The 19,078-nt window shown below is 41.5% G+C and overlaps 1 protein-coding gene across 1 annotated transcript in view; it reads left to right on the top strand.

The window, feature by feature from the left end:
• Positions 1-1,528: 1,528 nt before the first annotated feature.
• SCG2 (secretogranin II) overlaps positions 1,529-19,078 on the top strand; it is a 361,614-nt gene continuing 344,064 nt past the window's right edge. Inside the window, exon 1 of the mRNA XM_085634286.1 lies at positions 1,529-1,658. The gene's annotated coding sequence lies outside the window, so the exon portion shown is untranslated. The remainder of the gene's footprint in view (positions 1,659-19,078) is intronic.

The raw sequence follows: 19,078 nt of genomic DNA, 5'->3' as shown, positions 1-19,078 counted from the left end.
TGTTCAGGTCCTCCCCTGGCACTGCGTTGATGGTGGTATTTTTTCAATTTCAACTTACGTATGAATTTGTAAATATCTGCACGGGTCTGGGTATAGTTGAAATTAGATTCTGGCCAGTAGGAAAGTCCCAATGATAAGAGTTGCTTTTCTGCCAAAGAGAGATCGATTCCAGCAAGGTTGACAATAGTGTTGTTGTTTTCTGAGGTGGCGGGGTCAGCATGTTCATTTTCCATTGCTAGATCCCCTATCGGCGAGCCCTGCCTCTCCCGCGTCTCCTGACGCCTTCTCCTTGCTTTCCTACGCTCCCTTCTTCGTTGGGTTGCCCTGTTTTTCCAGGTACCTGGGTGCGTGGTCTCAATGTTTCTCTCCGGCTGCGTTTTAAAATCTCTAACTCTTCCCCCAATGTCAATTTAATATTACTTGCCTCCGATCTTATTCCCAAATTTTCTGACTCAGACCCGCTCTCCATGGCTGAGCTTAACTCAGAGGTTGAGGGGGATGCATTGGTATTAGCTTGATAATTCCTTTGGCCCTCTTTGTTGCCCATGCGTTTTTTTGCCGTATCCACCCGCATAGAGTCATACCTTCTTGCGAACGTAAATATCTGACCGTTCGCGTAATCATCCCGATCACGTCTAAACTTGTATGTTTTACGGTTCTTTATTTTTTCTTCCTCTTTCTTAAGGCGCATATTCATTTCCTCCATCATTTTCTGTTTAAATTGCGGATCCCCTTGTGGTTCAATTTCCTTTTCCAGGAGCTCTATTTTCTCTTGAAGCGCCCCTCTATCAATGTCCGCATATTTTACTAAAATTTGCACAAGTCGTCTGGATGACTCTAAATTATATTCCCCCCACTCTGCCATCAACAGGGGGTTTGGGGATTCATAACTGGGGGCAATCATTATGCAGAGACCCCTCGGAATCCTCCCGATATCTTTGGAGTGACCGAGCCTCCCACCATTTTGCTTGCTCTTGACGCTTCAATTTTTCTAGTGCTCGAAAGCTGTCCTTGAGTCCCATACCCTTGTTGGGCTCCTCATTGGTCACCTTGCTGGCCCCTTGATTGTCTTCCGGGGAGTCAGAGAACATCCCCTCAGCTGCCAATTCGCGGTCCTTGAGTATGTCCGCGGACATTGCTACGGCTTTTTTTAAAAATTATTTCGCGAGTTACCAACCCTTAATGATAAATGCTCAAAGGGGTTTCACTCCGCGATGCACACCTCTCCACCTGTTCTTTGCCACCTCGCACTGTACCTTATTAGAGTCGCCGACTTCGACCACTGCTGCTTCCCCGCCATTGTAACTCCACCGGCCCCCACTGGAACACCGGAGCAGGGAAACCACCAGAGCAATCCGTGCGGCAAAACCTCGTACATGCGCATACACTTCGGGCACACAGGGGGCTTCGTTTACTTCCGTATCGGAGATTCCTTGAGTGCCCCGGGGGTCCCCACCAGCACGCACCACGAGCCCGTAGCGCTGTCTGCAGTCGGATGCACCGGGACAAGACTTGCCACGAACGAAGCCACAACCCTGAACGACTCTTCTTGCGCTGTATCTCGTGGCGATTCTGCTACGGTGCAGGACAAGAAAAACGGCAGTCACGCCGCAAATTAGCTTCCAATCTTCTCAACAACGTTTTGTCCACACTCACAAGTAAGATTCAGCCATGGATTTTTATTCTTTTTCCACAATCCATAGGACCATGTTTACAGGGCTTAGATGAAATGCTCTACACGTTTCTGTCTCACATAGACCTTTCTCATATATATATAGATAGATATATAGAGAGAGTGAGAAAAGTACAATGGGAAATAAATATTCTGCCACTTCTATATTTTATTGTTTGGCTGCTCCTGCTTGCTATATTAATAATTCAGTATTTGGCATTGGAAGAGGGACATTGTTATCCCTGTATTTCTGTTTTCATGTGCGCCTTTGCAATCATGTCCTAGAGAAAAACTACGTGATAACAAGCACCTCACAGAAGTGCAACAGATTCCCATAGCGAAAAAATAATCATCATTATGCAATTATAACATTGTATTATTTATGTGATAAAGCCTGCATAACCTGGTTATCTCCGCACCTTTGTTCATAAAATTTAACTGAATGTTAAAACTGCTTTCTTTATTTTTTAACCTAAGTATATGGAAGCAGAAAAGTCCCTTAAAATGAATACTTAGCTGGAAAGAAAAGTGCAAGTTTTGACAGCATCCAATGTTCCTACCTCGAACCAGAAAGCACGTATTTTAGGTCCTAAACTAAGGATATTGAACTTAGCACATGCCAATACGTTCAGCATTCCTTGCTGTCATTTAGCTGGAAATTATAAAACCCTTGAGAATTGTTTTTATGATTAAGATTTTGATGCAATACTATTTCAACTCAACATTTCTATTGCTTGTCTACGCCCTGTAGCATAGCACAACTGCACGTTGCCATAGCAACAGCATCTCAAGGACCCCAGGCAGGAAGAGCATAGCGTACCAGATAGTGCACTTGACAAAAGGCCTCTTTATCACTAGATAAATTGCTGTTGCTCAGGCTGACTCATCCTTCTGCAGAGACAGAGTCATTGTTGGTGGCACAAATGACATTACTCATAACGTTCTCTATTTATGAAAGGCAATGACAGTGCTGGGTGAACACGTTACAAAGGCATTAAAAACCGAGCAAGAAACATGGTGTTCAGGATCCAGCTGTGACGAGTTAAAATGTACAGTGAACAAACATTAAACTTTTTCCCTCCTGCAGTTACTCAGTCCCTCTATCAAAAGTAAAGATAAAGGCACTATCATCATTAGCGAACAGCCATTTGTTGTTTAGTAATTTTCCCCAGATTCAGTATACATTCCATTTCATCAAATATTAGAACTTTCATATCTTTATAATCAAACATACTTAAATAAAAGAGGATTCCGATTAATACACCTAATTACACATCCTACAAATCAAGGGAATAGCCCTTAACATTAAAGTACCCCGCACTTGGAACCAATGCTCTGATGGCACCAAGCAAGCGGAACAAGTGAGCATGAACTGCCCTAGAACATCTCCCTTTTCTCTTCCATCCAAACAACCATCCATTCATCCTTTCAGCATTCCATCTATCCTTTGATAGCCATCATTTCACCTTTACATTCTGTCATCCATTAATTATTTCATCCATCATTCAGTCTTTCACTAATCCATCCGTTGTCATTTCATCCATCCATCCGTTCACACATCCATCATCTATGCATGCATTCATCCAGCCATCCATCCATCCATCCACCCATACGTCCATCATTTGATGTACCCACCCATCAATAAAACCTTTCATCCATCGATTGGTCCTTTTATCCATTCATGATTCATCCAATCATCCTTTAAGATTTCTCTTTACTTAGCCATCCATTCATACTCTTATGCCATTCATCCACCCATCCTCTTAGATTTCTATTTACTCTGCCATCCTTTTACCCACCCAGCCAGCTATCCTTTCAATTTTCCATTCACTCTGCCATCCTTTCTCCCACCCATCCCTCCATCTTCTCATGTTTCCATTTACTCTGCTGTCCCTTCACCCCAATCCATCCTTCCATTTACTCTGCCATCCTCTCTCACACACCACACCATCCATTTGTCATCTCAGATTTCCATTTACTCTGCCATTCACCCACCCACCCATCCATCCATCCAAGCATCCATCCATCAATACATCCATCCATCCACACTCTCAGATTTCCATTAACCCATCCATCCACCCAACGTTTAGCCCACTCTTCCATCCATCCATCCATATTTATTTACTTATTTGCTTATAGAGAGCCCAAATCCCCACATAAGGGTATCTCCGCGCTATGGCCGCCTAAATGAGCTGATGAGGCACGATCAGAACAGCGAGGTTTTCAATCATTTTCTGAATGCCAGGTAATCCATGCATTGACACATGTAAATGGGGAGTTCGTTCCAGTAGTGTGGGGCCAGATGGTAAAAGGCCTTACCACCGTGGCGGGATTTTTAAAGCGCAGGACTTGGAGCAGGGCTTTGGCTCCGGAGCGGAGGGGCTGGAGGGAACATAGTTAACAAATTCATCATTTAGATAGCTGGGGCCTAGGCTGTTTACAGCTTTGTATGCCGTACAGCAGATCTTAAATTTGATCCTTTTCGGTATTGGCAGCCAGTGTAGTTTTTGAAGCAAAGGGAGTGAAGCGGTTCTAAAGGGGGGCATTGGTCACCAGTCGGGCTGCGGTGTTCTGAACCACTTGGAGTCTGTTTAAGGAACTTTCATTGGCTGAAATCAGTAGCGCATTACAGTAGTCCAAGCGGCTTAGGATTAGAGCCTGGATCAAGGTTTTCCTGGTTGATAGTGGCAAGAAGGGGAAGACTTCTGAGCATGCTGAGGCCATGGAAACAACCTACAACAGTGGAAGAAGCATGATCTTCCAGTGTGAGTTTGTGGTCCAACCGAACTCCAAGGTTTTTTACCACCTGTTTGGGACATGGGGTAGGACCTAATTCCTCTGGCCATCAGCTTGGGGACCATTTCATAGTGGCTTTGCCAAATAGCATTATCTCCGACTTAGCAGCATTAAGTTGGAGAAAATTGACTTTCATCCACTCCACTATGGCGTTCATTCCTTCAGCAAAGGTGTTCTGAATATTGGAGTTGGATTTGTCAAATGAGAGGAGTAGTTGGGTGTCATCAGCGTAGGATATGGAGATAAATCCCAATTTCCTCAAAAGTATCGCCAAAGGAGTAACGTAAATGTTAAACAAGGTGAGGCTCAGGCATGAGCCCTGTGGTACCCCCTTGGTCACCCTGGTAGTCAGTGAGTGGAATGGGCCTAGGTTAACGGTCTGAGTTCTGTCAGACAGAAAGTTGGACAACCATTTCAGTACATTTCCTCTGATGCCTATGTCTCCCAATCTTCTAAGTAGAGTCTGGTGGGAGATAGTATTGAATGCCGCGGAAAGGTCAAGCAGCACCAAAAGCACCACTTGACCATTATCCAGCAACATCCTGATGTTGTCCGTGACTGCCACCAGTGCGGATTCTGTGCTATATCTGGGACGGAATCCCGATTGGGAGGGGTCCAGGCAGTTAGTGGATTCAGCGAAGCCTGAAAGGTGTTTATTAATGTGTTTTTCCAAAATTTTGGTGTGAAGGTGAACAAGAGAAATGGGGCGATAGTTAGTTACGTCTTCCGTAGAGATTTGAGGATTCTTTCTAATTGGGAGGATCTGCGCAGCTTTCCAATCCACGGGGAGGGTGCCTTCCTTCATGGAGCTGTTTAGAATAGAGCAAATGTGGCTGGCTAGTTGTTTGGACAGAGTGGTGGCTACTTTTGCAGGAATGAGGTCCAGTGGGGACCCTGATTTAGCGCAACTTAATAGAACTTCTGTCTCCTCTGTCGTGAGTAACGGGAAGTTCTCTAACATGTGAGAGATAGGCAAGGCTGGTGGGAGATCAAACTCGGAATCAGTGTGAGGATCTTTCGTAGAGTTATTTTTATTATAAATCATGTTCAATTTTCTGGGTTAGATGGCTAGCTATATTGTCACACAGTGTTTGAGATGGGGCAGATACAATGTCGCAGGCCTTAGGGTTTGTGAATGTTTTTAGGATCTGAGAGGTCCCTGCTTGTTCAAGTGTGGTTGCGATGTGTGCTTTCCTCGCGTTTTTTAAATTATTGTGGTAATGAGTTAGTGCAAACTTAAATTTTTCTTTATCTGTAGGTTCATGAGAGCGCCGCCACAGGCATTCAAGTTTTTTACATAGACTTTTCTCTAGCCGCAGGGAGGCAGAATACCACGGTGCCTGGCATCGTTTTATGTTCGTGGGGCATTGTCTCAAAGGAAATAGGCTGTCCATGGTCGATAGTAGGCTGGCACTAAAGGAGGCTAGGCGTTTTTCTACATTTTCCGATTCAGAGTGTTGAGGTGGACAAAAGGCGACTTCAAAGTGTGCTGGCGTAAGTTTATACCAGTGTCTGTAGTCTGTAATATTTGGTAACAGTCTGTGCTTCGGGGCTATTGATACGGAACTCGACCATAAAGTGGTCCGAGCATGTCAAGGGAAGCGTAGCTCCATAGGATCCATCCATCCATCCACCCATCCATTCTGCCATCCTCTCAGATATCTATTTACTCTGCTGTCCTTTCACCCTCTGATCCATGCTCTCTGATTTCCTTTTACTCTGCTATCCTTTCACCCAGCCATCCAACCATCAATTCATCATCTCAGATATCTATTTACTCTGCCATCCTTCCATCCAATTACTTTACCATCCTTTCTTCCATCCATCCATCCACCCATCCATCCTCTTAGATTTCCATTCACTCTTCCATCCATCCACCCACCCACCCATCCATCCAGTCTCTTACATTTCCGCTTACTCTAGAGTGGTAGAGGGACTGAGACCGAGCGTCGAGTTCTGAAAGACACTCCCCTATCCATAGTGGGTAAAGGTGTATTGGTCAGAATGGTACTGTTGCCTCAATGTTTACGTACTCTGCAAGGCACACATTGTGAAATCCCACGTCAATCCTTTATCAAGATTCATAAGCTTATCAGGGAGCCGTTGTGGTTAGCCTTGTGACACTCAAGTGGCGTTGGCAGATGGGGGGTATGGAATTATACAATATGGCGGCACATTTACAGCACATGGTGCACTGGTTGGACTCAGAGGACAACTGGGAAACACACCTTTTGTGGGCACTTGTGATGTGTAGGAGCTGGCCATACTGCTGATGAAGGGAGTGGGCATGCCCTCTGATACCCTGTACGTGGTCCACCAGGTGAGCCACATGTGGTGCATGATATTGAAACGGGTGCTACAACACACCCCATAAGCGGCTGACTTCAAAATATGGTCTCTACAACCCTTTCTAAAGATAACCCTTGCTTTGTCAGTGGACAGGTAGCACGCCGGAAGCTGCAAGACATTAGGTGACCACTACACAAATGGCCGCTTTCTTACTAGGCAGGAAGCTACTGATAACTTTGTGCTTGGTACTAGGCAATAAGTCTCGGTTACAGCGCGAGATATGGCCGACCTTTCCAGTGGCCCATAGCCCTCACAGGTACTATCCATGCCGTTGGTGATGGCAGGGGAAGACATCTGATTTCTATATTATGTAGGGTGCTGAGTGAGGACTGGCCACAAATACCACTCAAGATACAGGCCAAGTGGTATAGGGCAACAGAAGACACTATCTCTGCTGCAGAGTGGGAGGTGATTCATGGAGGTGGATGGACGATATCCTCTAATGCTCTCTTCAGACTAACACATATAACCATGTCCATCAGGTGTACCCAACACCCAAAATGCTGCATGCTATTTACCCTGCCCACTCAGCTGCCTGCATTCGGTATGATGGAGATGGGGTACACTTTCTACATGTGGCCTGGCTCTGCCAGACGCAGGTGCCCTATAGGCGAGAAATCCTAGATAGACTTAATGAGGCCACCGGGTGGACTATACAGCTTACTGTCAAGCAGGTGCTGTTGGGTACGATCCCCTCCCCAACTGAGAAGAAGCTGAGCTGAAAGTTTCTGCTTTTGGGGCTGGTGCAGGCAAAACGACACATCATTATAAGGTGGTTGACACTGGAGCCATCGGGCTGTGATGAATGGCCGAGGGATTTCTCTGACTGGGCTGTGACACAGGAGATGCATATGAAGCACACGGGGATAGACAATAAGCTAGAAAATGACTTATGGCCATGGTAGGCCATGTTGGAGATATTACAGGATCCCCTGAATGCCCACCCACCATGAGGGGCCACAATGAATCATTTCCAATTACTCTTTCATCCTTTCATCCATCCATCCATCCATCCATCCATCCATCCATCCATCTATCCATTCATCCATACGCCCTCCAAGATTTGCATCTACTTTGAAATCCTATCATCCACTCATGTCCCCATTGTCTCACCCACTCATCCATTAATTCTTTTACCCACCCATCGTCTCACTCATCGTTCACAGTGCCCCTTCTACAGATATACAGATTTCATATATTCATAATCAAGCCTATGTCATCAGAACTAATTAGCTTTTGTAAAACACTGATTATCAAGTTTTTTGTTGCTAGTTCTCTTACATCAACTACATTTTATGAAATATATTCACTGTCGCCAACACGTTTTGCGTTTTATTTTATTTTTTACTGTAGACTCCACTTAATTTGTTATACCATAGGAACTCAAAGGAGGGTGGGTCTTTCCATTGCCAATATGATGGAATTATGGATCTGGCAACCAAAATGACAAGAAACTACCATCACCTTGTTGCTTTCGCTGCAATTCCCCGAAGCCACCCAATAATATTGACACTGCATCCAGAGTTACTGGAATAGTTAAGCTATTATAGGCTGGTTCCAGATCTTTCTCCTGAAACAGATGTAAACATTTACAAATCCAACTAATTAAAATTCAGATTTTCCGCCTGTCACACCTTACGCATTTCGGTGAAATGTGTGGGTTTCGGTTATTCAGCTAGCCTGGAGTATAATCAGGGCCACAGGAATTATGCGATTCTGTGGCGGCGGCTTTTTCTGCAAAGCTATGGATTTGCCATTTTTTTCTTTTGTTTCTAGCTCAAATGGATGAAAAGGTACTAAAATTACAGAAACCTGTATTGTTACACAGTGGAAGGCCCCACCCAAGGTTGATTGTTCATCTTTCAAATGCTTATTACCCTAATTGGATGTTAAACTGGTACCAATGAGGTGAAACTTTCCCCCAACAGTGTTTAGATGGGAAATAATGGCAAAACTATTAAGAATTACTACCACAAAATGTGCCACAGTGGGTCAGATGATATGCCTTTTCTTGCCACATAATTTAATTAACCCTCTTAGATAATTCTAGTGGCCCTGTACAATTGCATTCTCTTATAATTAGCCCTCCATACAGCTGTTACATTACACTGACATACTTCCCAGACTATGGGATTGATCTCAAAAAGGGTCTAATTCTGCCATTTAAAAAAAAAGAGTAATTATATAAAAATATGTTTTTGCCTGCTGTGTTTGAATATTGAGAATAATCGTATGTTAACTCAAACTGGTTCGCTGCTGCATTGTAAATATATGTAATATAAGACACCAATAACTCTTTCGATATCTGGACATTTTCCAGAATATACACACATTCATCCCTAACCACAATCTTCCCAAATTTTCCATGGTGGAATAAAACGTTGGAAAACACTTGTGCTAGTTCAGAAGATGAAAACGCTGCTCAGTGACCACTCCAAACATGTACAGTCACCAAACTTTGTGTGACGGAACAGCGGTTATCCTTATGCCGTCTGTTCAGGAGGGACCTGGATCACAATTGTGTCTGTGAGCTCCGTCTCCCGTGGTCTATCCCACCAACCAGCGTGAAATGACCAAACATAAGTAAGAAAGGAAAAAAGGTGAGGAACGGTTGGCAATGCCTCACGGGAGAAACACCATGGAAGTCTGCAGACTGGTACTCGCCTGCGTCCTCAGGTTCTGTCCTCTGGTTTTTAAGTGAGTAGACACACAGCACAGAATAAAGCAATATAGCTAGTGTTGTCTAGCTCGGTTTTAGATCAGGAATGGCAGTGTTTCAGTTTGGATCCCGGTACTCCTTACAGGGTTGATATTGCTGCATGCCCGGATAAGCCATCTGGTGCACTGGCAACACGTGATACCTCACTTAACACTGTGTCTTCTTTCTTTTTCTTATTTTATCACAATTTTTGTTATGGGTTGGCAGTCGCTGATGATGAGAACCTGAGGACGCAGGCGAGTACCAGTCTACAGATTCCCATGGTGTTACTCCTGTGAGGCATTGCCAACCGTTCCTCACCTTTTTTCCTTTCTTACTTATGTTTGGTCATTTCACACTGGTTGGTGGGATAGACCACAGGAGACAGAGCTCACAGACACAATTGTGTTTTTATTAACTAGCAGGTGATCCAGGTCCCTCCTGAACAGACGGCATAAAGATAACTGCTGTTCCGTTACACAAAGTTTGGTGACTGTACATGTTTGGAGTGGTCACTGAGCAGCGTTTTCACCTTCTTAACAGGTCCACTGTTGTTTATGATTGTGTGAGTGGGAAGCGACCTGTTCTTTACCCCCTTCAGCTCCTTGATGTATATGGAAACACTTGGGCTAGCCAATATTGGTGTTTGGCTTGGGAACTTAAACTTGGAAATTTGTTCAATAGAAAATGAACTCCAATAGAGGCGAGCACCAATTTACGGTTCACCAAGCAATTAGTGCTCTAAGTTGTTAATCAAAGTTTTATATTGAAAGAACCAGAAAGACAGCAGCGAACCAGTTTGAGACTGCTTATTAGCTGATTTTTATGTTGTGTGTTTAATATGGCTAAAGAATTAGTTAGCAAAACTGTGTTTTCTGCCTTGTTACATTATCTGGGCAAAAGAGTTAGAAAAATTACTTGATAATAATGTTAAAAGACAGGCAAACCAAGCCACCCGTTCTCGTTTTGAAGTGAATGTTTTTTCAGGTTGTGAGATTTTTTTCTCCATAAAAAGCCACTAATTATCCCTTCAAAGTTAATACAAAAATATTGCTCAAATAATAGTCAGTTGAGAATTGAAAGGGGAGTAAAGGGAGAATGTTAATTTTACCAAAAGCAGCTCTACCGATTCCACAGATGAAAGGTTATGCCACTTCGCTAATGGCCTTTGTATTTGTATTTTATTTCTTAGAGGTTCAAAATGTAGTTTATACAAGCCTTCTAATTCCTCATTAATCCAGATGCCTGTATACTTTTTCAGGGGATTTGTTATAATTAGAGGCTAAAATATCTGGAAGCATATAAGCGGGAAAGTTGAATAAAAGAAATTTGACTTATTAATATTATAACTCCAACCTTTCAACAATTGGAAATCAAATTAAAGAGAGGTTCCATAGACTGTTTATCTGCGACTGTGCATACCACAAAGTCATCTGCATACAGTTTAAGTTTCAGGGAGCCGAAAGCAATGGTTTTCATCTGTGTGGTTGCTCTTATTGCTAGTGCTAATGGTTCGATATATAATGCAAATAAAATTGGCGAAAGGGGCAATCCTGTCTGGTACTGCAAGAATTATTGATCTGGTACTAAAAGAAATTTGAGTAATTGGCCAATTCAATATAGGCAAAGTTGTTGCTTCTTCTTATGGCGAGAATTGACTCCTAATTAATTGAATAGGAAACCCCATTTTAATGAACATGCAAAATTGAAATTGTCATAATAAGCAATCATGCGCCTTTTCTGCATTTATAATCAATAATGCTGCACAGATGTTAATGGCATTCACGTTATCCTTGGCCTCAATCAAAATATTTGTGTTTGTAAATAGTTGACGACTTGGAATAAATAAGCTTTGGTCTGTATGAATTAATTGGGGTATTATGGCTACCATTCTTATTGGAATTAATTTATAGTTGATATGAGTTTAAATTAACTAGGTCCTTATTTTGAAAAAGCAGATTAAAATTCCTTTAAAAAAAGAGGGGAGAATCTTTATCCAATTGGTTAGGTCCCACCCACTAGCTAGTACTAGACATAAATGTTATACCTCAAGGCAATCATTTCAGAACACTTTCTGGACCTGGGGTAGATCAGCAAACGGCTGGACCTGCTGTCCGTGACCTGAGAGGAGCTCTGAAGGACCGGACCTTCTCCCTTTTGTATCCAGGACAAAGAGGTGGACATCGGTCATTCGGCTGTTTAAACTACAGTGGTACAAGCTAAGAGAGACCTCTTTTGATGGAAGCATCCAGCTGACCAGTGGCAACTGGACCTGGGCTTCAGAAGAGTACTCCTGTGGTGGATTGAGACTTGTAGGACTAAGACGGTAACATGTTTAACCAGGGCAAACCTGGTTGATGTATCCAACATGCGCTCTATCACAGCCAGTCTCAAGTTCCGTCAAGATTTTGGTTGACTCTCATTGACAATTTGTGCTTTTTGTCACTATTTCTACATACAACATTTTAAAAATATATCTCCTGTTCCCCTTATTTATATTTTTCCATTTTGCTGTCATTTTGTTTATTACGTTTTACTATACTTTTCTATTTGGGTTCAGATTGTTATTGTTTTGCACTTTTACTTTATTACTGTTTTGGTGCTATATAAATACTTTCCACATTGCCCTAAGTTAAACCTGTCTGGTCTGCGCCGTAGCTATCAGGGGTTTGAACTCAGCTTGGCTTAGTGACTTTACGGATTCTTCCTGACAAAGGTTGTGATTATTCCTTGAAGCGGGCAGCTGCCCACCCCAAATAGTAATTCAATTTCTAACAAATATGGTTATTCAAAGGAATTTCTGCCTGTTTCAGATCACCCTGCTTAGTGTGTGAATCCATATTATGCTTCTTATTCAATTGAGCCTGAAAGACTATTACTTCATGTTATTTTGTATACCCCCAGCAATCTTCCATCAAAGCAATCCCATTGCTTTAGTCTAAAATGTTTGTATCCTTATTTTTCATGATCTTGATAAACTCATCATAGAACAGAAGTGTTTGATCTATCTTTCATGCCGAAATATTTTCCCCTGGAGACAGTAATTGCAGGTTTAGAGAGACACCTATATGATCTAAAAACTGGTTGGCAAAAAAGTACATGTATAATTAGACCAGTTTTCAAAAATGAAAACAAAAAGCTATCCTCAAAGCTGTTTGGAATCTCTTTGCAAAAAAAGTTAATTGCTGTGTTCTACAATTAACAATTCTCTAGGGCTCAAGTAGCCCAAATTCACATTTAACAATTAGGAGAGCTCATGCAACAAGGTCTGTCATGCCAGCTTTGAAAAACCTAGTATGACACATTACAAAAATTAAGGTCCCCTCCTATAATAATTGAATTTAGGAAATCTAATAAAACCAGCTTTAGTTCATAGACAGATTTTGAATGATCTTCCAGGGGGCCATAATAAGACAGTAATGACACTTTTAGCTGGTTCATTTCAGTCACATCAACTACCCATCTACAAGTTTTATCCAAGCTTTACCCTTCACAATATTCACAAAAGACCCTGGAAACTTATTTGAAGCTAAGATTGCCACCTCTCTATGTGAGGCAGAGGCTAATGAGGTAACTATCATTTTGAAGAGGAACTATAACTATTTTTTGCTCAAGGGAACATTTTTCAAATGCTTCTTCTGAGGCAACATAATAGAAATATTTTGCGTAGCAGCCCACACTAATATAGCTTCCTTTTTACATAAGCTATTTATACCATTTACATTTATTGATAATATCTTAGGCAGTGCACCACTTTTCTTCACTCTCACAACAGTTTGGTGTTTACTCAATCTGACTTATACCTCCTGCACAGAACGAAACTGGCTTAGCTGTCAATCTTGCGTGACCATAGGCTATTGGTGGACCCAGGAAGCACTAACACCCTGTTCCTCCTAGATATTTGAGCGGTTTTTGACATGGCAGCACATTTCATCCTTCTAGTGTATCTCCCCAACAAAGGGTCTGATTCCGATCTGGGTCTGAAGGGCACCGAACGCGATCCGGCTGAAAAAAGTTTGAGACGTACACATGTGTTTTCCGCCCGACTCGTACAGCTGTACTTGCGAGTCAGTATGATGCGAGCTGCATGAAAATCACCGACCGAGTCGTTTCCGGGTCCAAACCGCACCGTACATCTCGGTCGTGAGCTAATCGTGGCGTGCAATGGATGCGATTCACGATCAAGCCAGTACGATGCACGCGTCGGACAGCCTGTGCGAGCCGGAGTGTCCGGCTCGCAAAAGCTCCCAGAGTCGGACTTCGGGGGTCCGCGTCGGACCCCCAACACCCACAGCCGTACGACTCGCACACAGGGGGAGACCCATGGGTCTCCCCCACACAGGCATGCACGGCACGGAAGGCATTGATGTGTACCCACTGTAGGGGGTGCACTTGTTCGAGACGTACCCATTCAGTCAATGGGAGCGCATGTACCCGTCGCGCAACTGGCTCCCATTGACTTCTATGGGAGTCCGGCCGAACTGAGTCCGACAGCATACGTGTGCATCGTACTCGCTCGGTTGGACTGTAGGGGTCCGGGTCGGTCGGAAAACACTCCGGATCCGACTCGGTCGGAGTGCTTTCCAACTCAGATCGGAATTTGCCCCTAAGTGTCACAAACCACGCTACCCATCTTCCTCCTTTTCACTCTGCCATTCAGACTGTCCCTCAAAGTGTTCCACATGGCTCATCATTGAGCCCCACCATTTTTAATGTCTGTTTCCACATAGACTGATCTAACTCAGTCTTTTGGATTCATCTCAATGACATACACCAATGACACTCAGATTCTTATTCATCCAGACACAACAACATAAGATAATTGCAAGATATTCACCAGCATCCTGTCTAAGGTGTATTAGTAGCTCTCAATGCGTTGCATTGAACAAAAGTAGCCCTCATTACAGAAAAGGTTTGAGACCGCTGTCTTAAAAGATGCTCACCAAAAATCGAAACTGATAAAGCTCAAGTGCTAATTGTAGGTAAAGACCTCTTCATCTGGACCAATGCCTGGTGGCACTCTGATCTCGACCCCTCCCACTCCAGTCACAGAGGTCAGGAATCTGGGTTTTTATTTTGAGCACTCTCTCGCACTTCTCAAGTCAACAAAATCACTTATTCATGTTTATTTCACTAGCGTCTGCTTTGCGAGATCAATCTTCCCTTGTGGCCTGCAGATTACACTTCAAGCAGTAATTTTTTCCTGGTTGTACTACTGCAACTTGCTGTACCTTGGATTGCTTTCCTCCTCTCTTGTTCATCTTTCAAGAATTCACAAACCTGCAGTTTGTCTGATTTTCCATCTTCCACATTAGGCACATTACTTCCCTATAATATCCTCCTTGCTTTGGATTCCCATACCCAGTCACATTATGTTGAAATCTCTTTGCCAGGTTCACCAAGCCCCAGTTACCATGAAAATCTTAGAATTGTTGCCTCTAGAAGTGTCACTGATCGATAAGCAGTTAGCCTTCTGCAAATGCCTGAAATCTTTCAAATTCTCATCTGCATACTAGTCATTTGGCTATCTTGCCTAATCCTCTATAGTGCCAGGATGCTCTTATGGATGACAGAATGCAGAATAGAATAGAATTCTTTTTCTGGGACCTGAAAATAAAATTACAACATGAAAAGGAAATTTGTGATTTTACTCAGATATGTAAAAAGAGATGTTTAAAACACAACTTAGAACTAAGCAAATTGAACCTCAACAGAAAATAATCAAATACAACCACAATCCATTACTACAATTACTGTTTACACAACTTAATCCACATGCTCTGATGCTGTAGTTCATTGTAAACTAGCAATGTTTTTAATTGATCAGTGCATTTCATTGAGTTTATGCTTCTTTTTCTGGATTTACCCTATTCATTATTTTAATATTATCTCCGTGTGAGGATGAAAAATGTCATTACTGTACCAAGCAATATAGTTTGAGGTTTCTTAAGTCTTACAAACCAATTTATAAACTAACAGTTACAGCATTATGACACCTACACTATTTTTGTTTTCTGTGAGAGACAAATGGCATATATTTGATTGTTGTCAGCAATTTTCCACATGCTCTTCCTTAACTTTAATCTCGACCAGATCCACAGACTGTCCACTTATGAGTGAAGGGTTTCATAAAACATCTATATTTCAATTATTTTTATTTAAAAATGTTCTCATAGTAGTCAAAGTTGACATCACCTTCTTCACTTCTAGAATTATCTGGCGGAGCAGGGCCTGATTTACAAAGGTATTTTACACTTTTGAATAAGTTTACACTTATGAGTAAGTTTACTCATTTTTTGGTGTTCATAAACTTAAAGTGTAAGTTATTTCTGTATCGCACACAGCATTTGTATCTTACGATGGATTTATGCTGGACTTACATGTCATTGAATTTGCTGATATTTCTTTTTTGGTACTTAATTTATGCCAATAAAATAATTGACAAACAAAAAAATTATTATAATAAAAACAGTAGTAAGTCCAACACTTCACATGGCCAACTGCTAGTACTGCAGCACCCCCATAGAAACTAATGAAGGTAGGGACTTTAAATATAACCCTATAGGAAATAATGTTAAATGAAATAAAATTATTTTAAAAACGTAAATACACAAATATACACTTCGGTAAAAAAAGAAAAAAAAATAGTAAATATTTATTATTTAATTATTAACTATTTAATAACCTTTTTTAATTAAAAAATAATGTAACAATAAATATTATTTAAAGTAATTAAATCTATTTTCTCTGATTACATACATCACATGTAATAATTTGTAAGGTACGTTAAAAATAATGTTGTTCTTTAGGTGGGTATTTATTTTTGATTTTAACTTCAGAAAAATAAATTTGAGTTAATTTATGAAATTTACATTAATTACAGTTTTAATTCAAAATTAATTTCATAGTTCTGTAGCATTTTATTCTGCATTTAAAGTAAGTTTCCATTAATATTTAACATAAAAATATTTTAATATTTATTTTCCAGTTAAATACATTTTTTAAATGTTCCCTACATTTTACCGTAGGAGCTCCACAGTCACGTGGAGATCTCCCCATGGCACAGTATAGGGAAAAATAAAAAAACTTAATTTTACTTGAAAATAAAGTTTAAAAATATGTTTATGCTTAATATTAATGTAGTCATCATGTGACACTCAGGGAGTCCCCTCCAAGTGCCGACGGGATGCAGTCAGTCACTGAAATGTCACAGCTATCCTGACAAAATATTATCATCAATTAATCACACTTTTCTCCATCCAGACTACCTCTACAAAGGGGCTGCTCATTCCCCACCATTAACAGATACAGTGGAGGTGGCTTATGTTTTGGACTGTTGTGCAACCTGGATATACTCTAGTTTCTTCTATTGCAATGTCACACATGCCACAAAAAATATGACAGAGGCATTATCACTCCTTGTCACTCAAGGGATAATTGAACAATAACCCTGATTTTTATTTCCTATACTGATCATACTCTTATCTGTAAAGTAGCAACATATGATTTGTGCCCTCCAGCATTCTGCCCTCTCAGACTCTAGAGGCACACTTGGTTACAGTACTGGCAACTCCTGCAATCGTCTATGTATATGTTCTAAAGTTAAATGTCTTCTACTGCACACTGCATTATCTCCAGTGCAGAATATGAAAGTGATGTGATCTGTGGGGTGTTGCATGTAGCAATACTCACCTCACTGCATTATACTCCTCGTGTCCACTTCACCTTCAATACCCTTCAGTCTAGTCAGGTTGATGATTAACTAAACATACCCCCTCTCTGGTCAAAGATACAACTCAGGTGTTGGTCCTCTCTCAGAAGCAAGACTCTCCCATTGAAGCCTTGACAGCAAATCCTGCCCTGAAATATCTTATTACTGTAATAAAAACTGTGCGGATGTGAGGAAAATGTGTTCACATTATGGATGATGTCACGCTTATTTAGCCTTAGACTTTGGCACTGTTCCTTTGAAGGAGTAGGCTGAGCTCCTAATTACTGACTCCTCCCTAGCACCTGTGGTGACCTTTTGATACAGCTACAGTTCAAACTTCTTCAGCTCCTGGGGATCACACTGTATTACGTAATTGTAAATGGATGTCAGTGGTACCCTTGAGGAAGCGTTATCCTCAGATCATGATGTGCAAGGGGATGAGTGGTGCTGGTAGGCAGTAATCCTCTTTGGAGGCTCTCTATCAACAGTGGCAGTCTTCCTCACTCCCCAAAATGACATACGTCCTACTTTTTATGCAATTACTTTTTGCTGCTTGTCTTCTGCGAATGTGTGATAATATCGTCTGGTAGGTTATCATGCAAAATTATCTTGAGGTAAATCCAGGTTGCAATAATGCCCCCGGTAATTCTGATACCATGGCCTCCAGAAAAGCCTTGTAATTCTGGATTTACTATGCAATATTTTAAGTGTAATATTACTACATTTGATTACTGAGGATCTAATAACGTGGACCTAAACATCCCACACCAACTTGAAGGCTAAATGCCTAAATTTGGGGTCAAAGCCCCAGAGAATAGTGTTTCAATACCACCTTTCAATGACATCCATGTAACGTTGACCTAAGGACCTTTTGGTTCAAGAGGAAATCTAGTACTATATTTAATAATAATCTTTAAATTGCATCTTTATAATATGTTATGTAACTAGTACTTTTGGAACTTGACATAATGCAGCTGGCTGAACACTCTGACTGTATTACGCCTCTTGCAATTCTTCTGGGACTAAAGATAAAAAGCAGAGACAACAAAGAGTACCATCGCCACTTTGGGTACTTCACTCGCTGCGGTCAATATCTTGGTGTCCATATCCCAGAGGTTGGTCTTCCTAGCTTTCTGACTTTATGGTCACTCTTGAGTGAACAAGACACAAGTTACAGTTGACCCTCAGAGTCCACTATTTTAACTTGATGCAGAGCTAAATGTCAGGGGAGATCTGAGATCCAAAAGTACAGCACAATAGATAACAGGTGCGGCCTCCATCCTTCCAAACCACAACAGGGCTATTAAGCACTAAAGAATTGCTGAAACACAATAGAACACAATTCAAATGTGTAAGTGTCATATAGGTCATTCACTGAGGCATCTTTCCAGATTATACATCCAGAATAAAACATACACTTGACTGACTGTCAGTCTTTTGTTTAAATCTTAGCTAAAGTAACTGTTTATTCAGAAAAGACAAAGGCACATACAACACTACTAACAGCACACAATGGGAGAAGGAGGGACTATAAACAGCCAATTTTTAGGTCCAACTCAAAGACACCTAAATTATGCCTAGTTGAACAAATATCAATATTTATGAGTCAGATTTAAGTATTCCTCCCCGCTTGTTATTTATAAGATGGGGAGTGCATCAGATTGAGCTGAAGAAGTGTAGGCTCTGCATGTGCTCTCTGTAATTTTCAACTAACAATGGGACACTGACTGCAATTAAAATCTCCTTCATTGGCTTAGCTTTGAAGAGAATGGTGATTGCACAGAAGGTGACGGTTCAGTGGTTTGATGTTTTCATTACTGAAAAGCAGTGGTACGCTTAAAAAAACAAATGA

This window comes from Triturus cristatus, chromosome 11 (assembly GCF_964204655.1).
Source record: "Triturus cristatus chromosome 11, aTriCri1.1, whole genome shotgun sequence".
NCBI lineage: Eukaryota > Metazoa > Chordata > Amphibia > Caudata > Salamandridae > Triturus > Triturus cristatus.
The sequence above is the reverse complement of the archived record's forward strand: the minus strand, read 5'-3'. Positions and strand labels throughout refer to the sequence as shown.